This window comes from Pristiophorus japonicus, chromosome 4, assembly GCF_044704955.1.
Source record: "Pristiophorus japonicus isolate sPriJap1 chromosome 4, sPriJap1.hap1, whole genome shotgun sequence".
Lineage (NCBI taxonomy): Eukaryota > Metazoa > Chordata > Chondrichthyes > Pristiophoridae > Pristiophorus > Pristiophorus japonicus.
Genome location: NC_091980.1, coordinates 160409736 through 160422211, shown reverse-complemented (window position 1 = coordinate 160422211; position 12476 = coordinate 160409736). Strand labels below are relative to the sequence as shown.

Below are 12476 nucleotides of genomic sequence, written 5' to 3'. Positions count from 1 at the left end.
ATTAACTGCGCAGATAGCAGTTAATGGATACAATGTAATTGGCATCACAGAGACATGGCTCCAGGGTGACCAAGGCTGGGACCTCAACATCCAGGGGTATTCAGCATTTAGGAAGGATAGACAGAGAGGAAAAGGAGGCGGGGTGGCATTGCTGGTCAAAGAAGAAATTAATGCAATAGTAAGGAAGGACATTGGCTTGGATGATGTGGAATCGGTATGGGTGGAGCTGCGGAATACCAAAGGGTAGAAAACGCTGGTGGGAGTTGTGTACAGGCGACCAAACAGTAGTAGTGAGGTTGGGGAAAGCATAAAACAAGAAATAAGGGATGTGTGCAATAAAGGTACGGCAGTTATCATGGGCGACTTTAATTTACATATAATTGGGTTAACCAAACTGGTAGCAATGCAGTAGAGGAGGATTTCCTGGAGTGTATTAGGGATGGTTTTCTTGACCTATATGTGGAGGAACCGACTAGAGAGCTGGCCATCCTAGACTGGGTGATGTGTAATGAGAAGGGACTAATTAGCAATCTTGTTGTGCGAGGCCCTTGGGGAAGAGTGACCATAATATGGTAGAATTCTTTATTAAGATTGAGAGTGACACAGTTAATTCAGAAACTAGGGTCCTAAACGTAAGGAAAGCTAACTTCGATGGCATGAGGCATGAATTGGCCAGAATAGACTGGCAAATGATACTTAAAGGGTTGACGGTGGATAGGCAATGGCAAACATTTATAGATCACATGGATGAACTTCAACAGTTGTACATCCCTGTCTGGAGTAAAAATAAAACAGGGAAGTGGCTCAACCGTGGCTAACAAGGGAAATTAAGGATAGTGTTAGATCCAAGGAAGAGGCATATAAATTGGCCAGAAAAAGTAGCAAACCTGAGGACTGGGAGAAATTTAGAATTCAGCAGAGGAGGACAAAGGGTTTAATTAGGAGGGGGAAAATAGAGTATGAGAGGAAGCTTGCCGGGAACACAAAAACTGACTGCAAAAGCTTCTATAGATATGTGAAGAGAAAAAGATTGGTGAAAGCAAACGTAGGTCCCTTGCAGTCGGACTCAGGTGAATTAATAATGGGGAACAAAGAAATGGCAGACCAATTGAACAAATACTTTGGTTCTGTCTTCACGAAGGAAGACACAAATGACCTTCCGGATGTACTAGGGCACCGAGGGTCTAGTGAGAAGGAGGAACTGAAGGATATCCTTATTAGGTGGGAAATTGAGTTGGGGAAATTGATGGAATTGAAGGCCAATACATCCCCAGAGCCTGATTGTCTGCATCCCAGAGTACTTAAGGAGGTGGCCCTAGAAATAGTGGATGCGTTGGTAATCATTTTCCAACAGTCTATCGACTCTGGATCCGTTCCTATGGACTGGAGGGTAGCTAATGTAACACCACTTTTTAAAAAAGGAGGGAAAGAGAAAACAGGTACCGTATATACTCGCGTATCCTGCAATCTCGCGTATCATGCGACCCCTAAATTTTCGTCCCCAAAACATGATTTTATCATATATCTCATGTATCATGCGAGTCACTTTTTTGAGATCGAATACAGACCTTAACATGAAACATCGAGTGGATTCTGCTGTGAAAGCTGTTCGCGAATCGAACACCGATACAGCAATCATTCCAGCTGGCTTGACGAGCGTCGTTCAGCCACAGCCTCTACTGTGTTTGCGGGTAAAAGAAGCATGGGCTGAGATAGATGGAGCCTCTAATAATGCAGCAAACTTCAGAGGGAGTTGTGGGTGGCGATCTCTAGACTACAGCAAAGATACAGTATAAGCGACAATAGAGGCTGCAATCCAGCCCAGGAGATACCTGCCGAGATTCAGCGTGGATACGGTCTGCTTAACAGCCTAACAGCCTAAACTTGGCCAGCACTTCACACCCGCAAATTTTGTATCTCACGTATCATGCGACCCCCCAAATTTAGGTTACAATTTAGGTCTTCAAAAGTCGCATGATACGCGAGTATATACGGTAATTATAGACCGGTTAGCCTGACATCAGTAGTGGGGAAAATGTTGGAATCTATTATTAAGGATGAAATAGCAGCGCATTTGGAAAGCGGTGACAGGATCGGTCCAAGTCAGCATGGATTTATGAAAGGGAAATCATGCTTGACCAATCTTCTGGAATTTTTTGAGGATGTAACTAGTAGAGTGGACAAGGGAGAACCAGTGGATGTGGTGTATTTGGACTTTCAAAAGGCCTTTGACAAGGTACCACATAAGAGATTGATGTACAAGATCAAGGCACATGGTATTGGGGGTAATGTACTGATGTGGATAGAGAATTGGTTGGCAGGAAGGAAGCAGAGAGTCGGGATAAATGGGTCCTTTTTGGAATGGGAGGCAGTAACTAGTGGAGTACCACAGGGCTCAATGCTGGGACCGCAGCTCTTCACAATATACATTCATGATTTGGATGAAGGAATTGAGGATAATATCTCCAAGTTTGCAGATGACACTAAACTGAGAGATGGTGTGAGCTGTGAGGAGGATGCTAAGAGGTTGCAGGGTGATTTGGACAGGTTAGGTGAGTGGGCAAATGCATGGCAGATGCAGTATAATGTGGATAAATGTGAGGTTATCCACTTTGGTGGCAAAACACGAAAGCAGAATATTATCTGAATGGCGGCAGATTAGGAAAAGGGGAGGTGCAACGAGACCTGGGTGTCATGGTTCATCAGTCATTGAAAGTTGGCATGCAGGTACAGCAGGTGGAGAAAAAGGCAAATGACATGTTGGCCTTCATAGCTAGGGGATTTGAGTATAGGAGCAGGGAGGTCTTACTGCAATTGTCCAGGGCCTTGGTGAGGCCTCACTTGGAATATTGTGTTCAGTTTTGGTCTCCTAATCTGAGGAAGGACATTCTTGCAATTGAGGGAGTGCAGCGAAGGTTCACCAGACTGATTCCAGGGATGGTTGGACTGACATATGAGGAGAGACTGGATCAACTGGGCCTTTATACACTGGAGTTTAGAAGGATGAGAGGGGATCTCATGGAAACGTATAAGATTCTGACGGGACGGGACAGGTTAGATGTGGGAAGAATGTTCCCGATGTTGGGGAGGTCCAGAACCAGGGGACACGGTTTTAGGATAAGGGGTAGGCCATTTAGGACTGAGATGAGGAGAAACTTCTTCACTCAGACAGTTGTTAACCTGTGGAATTCCCTGCCGCAGAGAGTCGTTGATGCCAGTTCATTGGATATATTCAAGAGAGAGTTAGATGTGGCCCTTATGGCTAAAGGGATCAAGGGCTATGGAGAGAAAATGGGAAAGGGGTACTGAGGTGAATGATCAGCCATGATCATATTGAATGGTGGTGCAGGCTCGAAGGGCCGAATGGCCTAATCCTGCGCCTATTTTCTATGTTTCTATGCTTCTATGCTTTGCTTGAAGAGTGAACGGCATGTTTGATCGTTGCCTGGTCACTCTATCCCACCATGTTGACTATTTCCACTCTTATTCTGCAAATGACAGAAATGGTTAAGGTGAACAAAAGAATTTAATAATCATTGTAAACATAATTTGAAACTTAAATAAAGTTTGAACAAACAGAATTTGTAAACTTTTTAAACTTTTATAAAATAACTACAAAACAACAACAAATCAACAGCAGAACAACAACCCCTGCACTGAACATCTTTTACCTCTGACTCTTCACTTCCCTCACGTCATGACGCTACCCAAGTTGGTACCAAGAGTTTGCGCAGCAAGAGTCCTGCTGTATTGGGGGGAGAAACAATGGAGACGCCATGTGGGGATCCACTTGAGAAGCTCAGGATATGGAAGACCCGGCTCCTGAGTGGCGAGCCTCTTGTTCAGCGTCGCCAGTCACGGTGGTTTGGGTTTGGGCGTGACATTGAGGATTGCAGTGTCACAGATGGAGGGCATCAATTGCACATGGGCATTGACAGCCTCACAGGTTTCGCGGCTCGCGCCTCTGTCATGGTCGCAGTTAGTGTCGCGATGCTTGTGGAAATACTACCCAATACCTCTCGGAGCTGTCAGATGAGCTAGACGTTCGCCCTGGACAGTCCCATTATGTCCAATTGTGCATCCACCTGTCTGCATGCGGGATTCAACCCCGGGAGTGCGTTGCTGCACGCCACTAGTACTCGGGGCCTCGGATGGCTGAAAGCCCGAGAATGTTTCATCCTCAGACGAGGTGTTATCCGGAGGAAAAAGAGGTGTCGAGTGCACCGCCCACCTTCCCCCACCCCCACCCCCCCGGAGCAGGCTGCTCCGTCCGCTCCTCTCCTTCAAGTTCCTCGACCTCATCCTCCTTCTCCCCACCACACCACCCCCCCCCCCCACCATGTGACGACCTGAGGTGGAGGCTTCCATTGAAGGATTTGGCATATGTGACTCCTCATCTGGAAATAGAAAAGAACAGACGAGTGGGTAGCAGCAGGGGAGGGGGGTAGGGTGACATGAGTAAGGCTCATTTGAAGGACCGCCGCTACTCCATTATATGTAGTCCAGAGACACTGCATCATGTTGCCCCAACCCTAGTCCACAGACACTGCATCACGTTGCCCCAACCCTAGTCCACAGACATTGCATCACATTGCCCCAACCCTAGTCCACAGCCACTACATCACATTGCCACAACTAAAGTCCACAGATACTACATCACATTGCCCCAACCTAGCTTGGGAAGTGTGCAGGACTTACCCTCACTATCGAACGGAGAGTCAGCACCCCCACAGACAGTTCCCTCCCTGAGGCACCGATCAGACCAGCCATTCTCTCCTTGATGTCTGTCACAGGGGCATGCTTCAGGGTGGACCGCCACCTGTCCGCTCTGCAAAGATGACAATGGGAATGGTTACCAGAGGGCCCATTTGCTCTTGTTGCACACACAGTTAGCCACCAAAGCACTTATATCATACAGTGTGCATTTAATACAGTCCTCTGTTTAATGGCCCTGGAAGTTGCACGTTGTTCATGAGGAAGACATTGAAGTGCAAAAACATTTTTTAAGATCTCAGAAAGCAATCTTAATAATGTGTAAAGATAATTCATGGCAAATAAGGTGTAACATTAAGCCTACCTATGCTAACAGCATGAGAACAAATAGTGTGTCAGATTTATAATTTAAGTACTGAAGGAGTGCATCAATAAAAATATTACTTACTCTAACAACCCTGCAATGGTCATTAAAGTTCTTGCAGCACTGTGTGTGGGTCCTTCGGATGGCGTTGATACAGAAGACCTCCTCAGCTATGCTGGTCCAAATTCTCCAAAAAATGCTGGGAGGGGTCTACTTGCACCCTGCTGTTTAATTCTGCCCATCTCCTTTCAACAGCAGTGACAAGTGCCTTGTTTGCCTCACTGCTAAACTTTCTGGCTCTCTGCCTACTCCCATCTCCTTCCATCGTGAATTAAATTTTAAAATGGCTGATTCAGCCCTGGATGTACTGCGCATGCGCGGGCACTCCCTGACAGCTGACCAGAAGCACGGGAAGAAGAAAAAAAATTGCACAAAAAAAAATTTTGCGCATGCGCAGAAAATCCGATTTTTTTTTTCGGTCGCAAATTTCGGCTCCAGAGCACAAATTCTGTTGTGCAACGCAAGATTTAGCACTAATGATCTTCACCGTTTGCTGAATTTTGCGAGCTCTGGCTGTAACGGTTATCCAGCGGTAAAAAAAAATTTTGCCGCGATTATCACCCGAAAACGGGCGAAATCGTTAAAACCTGAAATTCTAGTCCTAAGAGAAGGATGACCCATCCATGGCTAACTAAGGAGGTAAAGGATGGTATCAAGTTGAAATCAATGGCATACAATGTATGAGTGGGACATTTTTAGAAACCAGCAAAGAACGATTAAAAAAATGATAAAGAGAGAGAAGATAGCTTATGAGAATAAACTAGCAAGAAATATAAAAACAGATAGTGAGAGCTTCTACAGGTACATTAAAAGGAAGTGAACGTTGGTCCCTTAGAGGATGAGACTGGGGAATTAATCATGGGAAACAGAAAAATGGCAGAGACTTTGAACAAATATTTTGTATTGGTCTTCATGGTAGAAGATACTAAAAGCATCCCAATAGTGGATAATCAAGGGGCTATAGGGAGGGAGGAATATAAAACAATCACTATCACTAAAGAAAAAATATTTTGTAAACTAATGGGACTAAAGGTGGACAGATCCTCTGGACCTGGCCTGCATCCAAGGGTCTTAAAAAAGGTGGCTGCAGAGATAGTGGATGCATTTGTTGTAATCTACCAAAATTCCATGGATTCTGGAGAGGTCCCAGTGGACTGGAAATATAATGTCCCTATTTAAGAAAGGAGGGAGACAGAAAGCAAGAAACTATAAAGAAGCTAGCCTAACATCTGTCACTGAGAAAATGCTGGAGTCCATTATGAAGGAAATAATAGCAGGACATTTAGAAAACCATAGTGAAGCAGAGTCAGCATGGTTTTATGAAAGGGAAATCATGCTTGACAAATTTGCTGGCATTTTTTGAGAATGTAACGAGCAGCGTGGATAAAGGGGAACCAGTAGATCTCGTATATTTGGATTTCTAGAAAGTATTCGATAAGGTGCCATATAAAAGGTTACTGCACAAGATAAGAGCTCAAGGGGTTGGGGGTAATATATTAGCATGGATAGAGGATTGGCTAATTAACAGAAAACAGAGAGTTGGGATAAATGGATAATTTTCAGGTTGGTACACTGTAACTAATGGGGTGCGGGATCCTCAACAATTTTACAATCTATATTAATGACTTGGATGAAGGCACCGAGTGTAATGTAACCAAATTTACTGATGATACAAAGATAGGTGGAAAGCAAGTGGTTAGGAGGATGCAACGCATCTACAAAGGGCTAAGTGACTGGGTAAAAATTTGGCAGATGGAGTATAATGGGGAATGTGAGGTTATCCACTTTCGTAGGAAAAATAAAAAAGCAAATTATTATTTAAATGGGTAGCGTTTACAAAATGCTGTGGTACAGAGTAATCTGGAGATCCTTGTGCATGAAACACAAAAAGTTAGCATGCAGGTACAGCAAGTAATTAGGAAGGCAAATGGAATGTTGGCCTTTATTGCAAGGGGGATGGAGTATAAAAGTAGGGAAGTCCTGCTACAACTGTACAGGGTGTTTGGAAGACTGCACCTGGAATACTGCATGCAGTTTTGGTCTCCTTATTCAAGGAAGGATATATTTGCTCTGGAGGCAGTTCAGAGAAGGTTCACGAGATGAAGGAGTTGTCATATGAAGAAAGGTTGAGCAGGTTGAGCCTATATTCATTGGAGTTTAGAAGACTTTGAGGTGATCTTATTGAAACGTATAAGATTCTGAGGGGACTTGACAGGGTAGATGAAGAGAGGATGTTTCCCCTCGTGGAGGAATCTAGAACCAGGGGGCATAGTTTCAGAATAAGGTGTCGCCCATTTAAAACGGAAATGAGGAGGATTTTCTTCTCTCAGAGGCTGGGTCATTGAATGTATTTAAGGTGGAGATAGACAGGTTTTTGAAAGATAAGAGAGTCAAGGGTTATGGGGAGTGGGTGGGAAAGTGGAGTTGAGGCCAGGATCAGATCAGCCATCATCATCATAAGCAGTCCCTCGGAATCGAGGAAGACTTGCTTCCACTCTAAAAATGAGTCCTTAGGTGGCTGAACAGTCCAATACGAGAGCCACAGTCCTTGTCACAGGTGGGACAGATAGTCATTGAGGGAAGGGGTGGGTGGGACTGGTTTGCCGCATGCTCTTTTCGCTACCTGCGCTGGATTTCTGCATGCTTTCGACGATGAGACTCGAGGTGCTTAGCGCCCTCCCGATGCACTTCCTCCACTTAGGACGGTCTTTGGCCAGGGACTCCCTGGTGTCAGTGGGGATGTCGCACTTTATTAGGGAGGCTTTGAGGGTGTCCTTGTAACGTTTAATCTGCCCACCTTTGGCTCGTTTGCCATGAAGGAGTTCCAAGTAGAGCGCTTGCTTTCGGAGTCTCGCGTCTGGCATGCGAACAATGTGGCCTGCCCAGCGGAGCTGATCAAATGTGGTCAGTGCTTCAATGCTGGGGATGTTGGCCTGGTCGAGGATGCTAACATTGGTGCATCTGTCCTCCCAGTGGATTTGCAGGATCTTGCCGAGACATAATTGGTGGTATTTCTCCAGTGCCTTGAGGTGTCTACTGTACATGGTTCATGTCTCTGAGCCATACAAGAGGGCGGGTATTACCACAGCCCTGTAGACCATGAGCTTGGTGGCAGATTTGAGAACCTGGTCTTCGAACGCTCTTTTCCTCAGGCGTCCGAAGGAGGCACACTGGAGGCGGTGTTGAATCCATCATCAATGTCTGCTCTTGTTGATAAGAGGCTCACGAGGTATGGGAAATGGTCCACGTTGTCCAGGGCCGCGCCATGGATCTTGATGACTGGGGGGCAGTGCTGTGCGGTGGGGACAGGCTGGTGGAGGACCTTTGTCTTACGGATGTTTAGCGTAAGGCCCATGCTTTCGTTCGCGTCAGTAAATACATTTACTATGGCTTGGAGTGCAGCCTCTGTATGTGCGCAGATGCAGGCGTCGTCCGCATACTGTAGCTCAACGACAGAGGTTGGGGTGGTCTTGGACCTGGCCTAGAGACGACGAAGGTTGAACAGGTTCCCACTGGTTCTGCAGTTTAGTTCAACTCCAGCGGGGAGCTTGTTGACTGTGAGGTGGAGCACGGCAGCGAGGAAGATTGGGAAGAGGGTTGGGACGATGACGCAGCCCTCTCTGACCCCGGTCCGGACGTGAATTAGGTCTGTAATGCATCCATTGGTAAGGATCACGGCTTACATGTCATCGTGGAGCAGGCGGAGGATGGTGACGAACTTTTGGGGGCATGGGAAACGGAGGAGGACGCTCCATAGACCCTCGCGGTTGACAGTGTCAAAGGCCTTTGTAAGGTCGAAGAAGGCCATGTATAAGGGCTGGTGCTGTTCCCTGCATTTTTCCTGCAGCTGTCGTGCTGTAAAAATCATGTCCAATGTGCCCTGTAGGGGACGAAATCCACACTGTGACTCCGGGAGGAGCTCCTCAGCCACAAGGAGAAGACGGTCGAGGAGGACTCTAGCGATGACTTTCCCAGTGGTTGATAACAGGGAGATTCCTCTGTAGCTGCCGCAGTTGGGCTTGTTCCCTTTTTAAAAGATTGTCCCGATCACTGCATCTCTAAGATCTCCTGGCATGCTCTCTGTTATATATGTAAACTTGTATTTACTCTGTACAGACACCAGAGGGCTCATCCCCTGGAGTCCCAAGGGATCCCATAATCCCTTGGGAGCACAGGTATTTAGGGAGGCTTCACGGTTGGAGAGGCACTCTGGAGACCTACAATAAAAGACTACGGTCACACTTTACTTTGAGCTCACAGTGTTCAGTCTGACTCTTTCTCCATACACAACAATTGGCGACGAGGTACAGAAAGCGAACCCAAAGATGCAGAGAATAGAGGGCATCCTGGAGAAATTCTCAGAGGGAGATGATTGGGAAATTTTTGTGGAGCGTCTTGACCAATACTTCGTGGCCAAGGAGCTAGATGGTGAAGAGAGCGCTGCCAAACGAAGGGCGATCCTCCTCACCGTCTGTGGGGCACCAACGTATGGCCTAATGAAGAATCTGCTCGCTCTCGCGAAACCCACGGAGAAATCATACAACGATTTGTGCACACTGGTCCGAGAGCATTTGAACCCGAAGGAAAACGTTCTGATGGCGAGCTACCGGTTCTACACCTACAAAAGGTCTGAAGGTCAGGAAGTGGTGAGTTATGTCGCCGAGCTAAGATGCCTTGCAGGAAATTGCGAATTTGAAGGACATTTGGAGCACATGCTCAGAGACTTTTTCATACTTGGCATTGGCCACAAAACCATACTTCACAAACTTTTGACTGTAGAGACCCCAACCTTGAGTAAGGCCATAGCGAAAGCCAGGCGTTCATTGCCACCAGTGACAATACGAAGCAAATCTCTCAGCATACAATTGCTGCTACAAGTACTGTGAACAAAGTGATAATGTTTGCGAATCATAACGTACAGGGCAGGTCATACATGCCTGCAGCTGCATGTCCGCAGATGTCTCAGAGTCCACCATCAAGGGTGATGAATGCAAGACGATTAACACCTTGTTGGCGCTGCGGGGGTGATCATCATTTCCATTCCTGCCGATTCAAAGAGTACGTTTGCAAGAGCTGTAGAACAATGGGACATCTCCAACGAGTGTGCAGGCGAGCTGGAAAGCATGTTAAACCTGCAAACCACCATGTTCCAGAGGAGGACAGATCCACAGAGGATCACAACGAACAAGAGCCTCAGATCAAGGAAGCAGAGGTACATGGGGTGCACACATTCACCACGAATTGTCCCCGATAATGCTGAATGTTGAACTAAATGGACTCCCGGTGTCAACGGAGCTGGACACGGGCGCGAGCCAGTCCATCATGGGCAAAAAGACTTTTGAAAGATTGTGGTGCAACAAGGCCTCAAGGCCAGTCTTAACATCAGTTCGCACAAAACTAAGAACTTACACAAAAGAACTGATTCCCGTAATCGGCAGTGCTACCGTAAAGGTCTCCTATGATGGAGCTACTACTCTGGGTGGTACTGGGCGATGGTCCCACGCTAATCGGCAGGAGCTGGCTGGGAAAGATAGGCTAGAACTGGGATGACGTCCAAGCGCTATCGCCCGCTGACGACACTTCGTGTGCCCAGGTCCTAAACAAATTTATTTCGCTGTTCAAACCAGGCATCGTGAAATTCCAAGGATCAAAAGTGCAGATCCACCTAATTACGGGGGCACGACCCATCCATCACAAGGCGAGAACAGTACCATACATGATGAGAGAAAGGGTAGAGATTGAGCTAGACCGGCTGCAAAGAGAGGGCATCATTTCCCTGATCGAGTTCAACGAATGTGCTGGGGAGACGGCACCGTCAGAATCTGTGGCGATTACAAAGTAACTATGAATTGTTTCTCCCTGCAGGACCAATACCCACTACCAAAGGCCGACGACCTCTTTGCAACACTGGCGGGAGGAAAGACATTCACGAAGCTGGATCTGACTTCAGCCTACATGACGCAGGAACTGGAGGAATCATCGAAGGCCCTCACCTGCTTCAACACGCACAAAGGTCTTTTTGTTTATAACAGATGCCCATTTGGAATCTGATCGGTGGCGGCGATATTCCAGAGAAACATGGAAAGCTTACTGAAGTCAGTCCCGCACACCGTGGTCTTCCAAGACAACATCTTAGTCACAGGTCGGAACACAGTCGAGCACCTGCAGAACCTGGAGGAGGTTCTTAGTCGACTCAACCTCGTGGGGCTCAGGTTAAAATGCTCGAAGTGCGCTTTCCTGGCGCCTGAAGTGGAGTCCCTGGGAAGGAGGATTGCGACGGATGGCATCAGACCCACCAACGAAGACGGAGGCAATCGAGAGCGCACCGAGGCCACAGAACGTGACGGAGCTGCGGTCGTTTCTGGCACTCCTGAACTACTTTGGTAACTTCTTACCGGGTCTCAGCACACTGTTAGAACCACTGCATGTCTTACTACAAAAAGAGGACGAATGGGTTTGGGGCAAAAGCCAAGAAAATGCCTTTGTAAAAGTGAGAAAATTGTTATGCTCAAACAAATTGCTCGTGTTGTATGATCCATGTAAGTGTTTGGTACTAGCATGTGATGCATCGTCATATGGTGTCGGGTGTGTATTGCAACAAGCTAATGATTTCGGGAAACTACAACCGGTTGCTTATGCATCCAGGAGTCAGGCTAAGGCTGAGAGAGCCTACAGCATGATTGAAAAAGAAGCGCTAGCGTGTGTCTATGTGGTAAAGAAAATGCATCAATACCTGTTGGGCTAAAATTCGAATTGGAAACTGACCATAAGCCACTTATATCCCTGTTGTCCGAGAGTAAAGGAATAAATACCAACACATCGGCCCGCATCCAGAGATGGGCGCTCACGTTGTCCACATACAACTACGCCATCCGCACAGGCCGGGCACAGAAAACTGCGCTGATGCTCTCAGTAGGCTGCCATTGCCCACCACGGGGGTGGAAATGGCGCAGCCCGCAGATCCAGCCATGATTATGGAAGCATTTGAGAGTGAGCAATCACCCGTCACTGCCCGGCAGATCAAAACCTGGGCAAGCCAGGACTCTTTATTATCTCTAGTCAAAAGCTGTGTGCTTCATGGCAGCTGGTCCAGTGTCCGAGTGGAAATGCAAGAAGAGATAAAGCCGTTCCAGCGGTGCAAAGATGAAATGTCTATACAGGTAGACTGCCTTCTGTAGGGCAATCGAGTAGTGGTCCCCAAGAAGGGCAGATACACCTTCATCAATGACCTCCACAGTACCCACCCAGGCATCGTAATGATGAAAGCGATAGCCAGTTCCCACGTGTGGTGGCCCGGTATCGATGCAGACGTAGAGTCCTGCGTTCACAGATGTAATAC

The 12476-nt window shown here is 47.0% G+C and overlaps 1 long non-coding RNA gene across 1 annotated transcript in view; it reads right to left on the bottom strand.

The window, feature by feature from the left end:
- LOC139262245 (uncharacterized) overlaps positions 1 to 12476 on the bottom strand; it is a 64481-nt gene that overhangs the window by 27760 nt on the left and 24245 nt on the right. Inside the window, exon 2 of the long non-coding RNA XR_011592927.1 lies at positions 4699 to 4828. This is a non-coding gene — a long non-coding RNA (uncharacterized lncRNA). The remainder of the gene's footprint in view (positions 1 to 4698; positions 4829 to 12476) is intronic.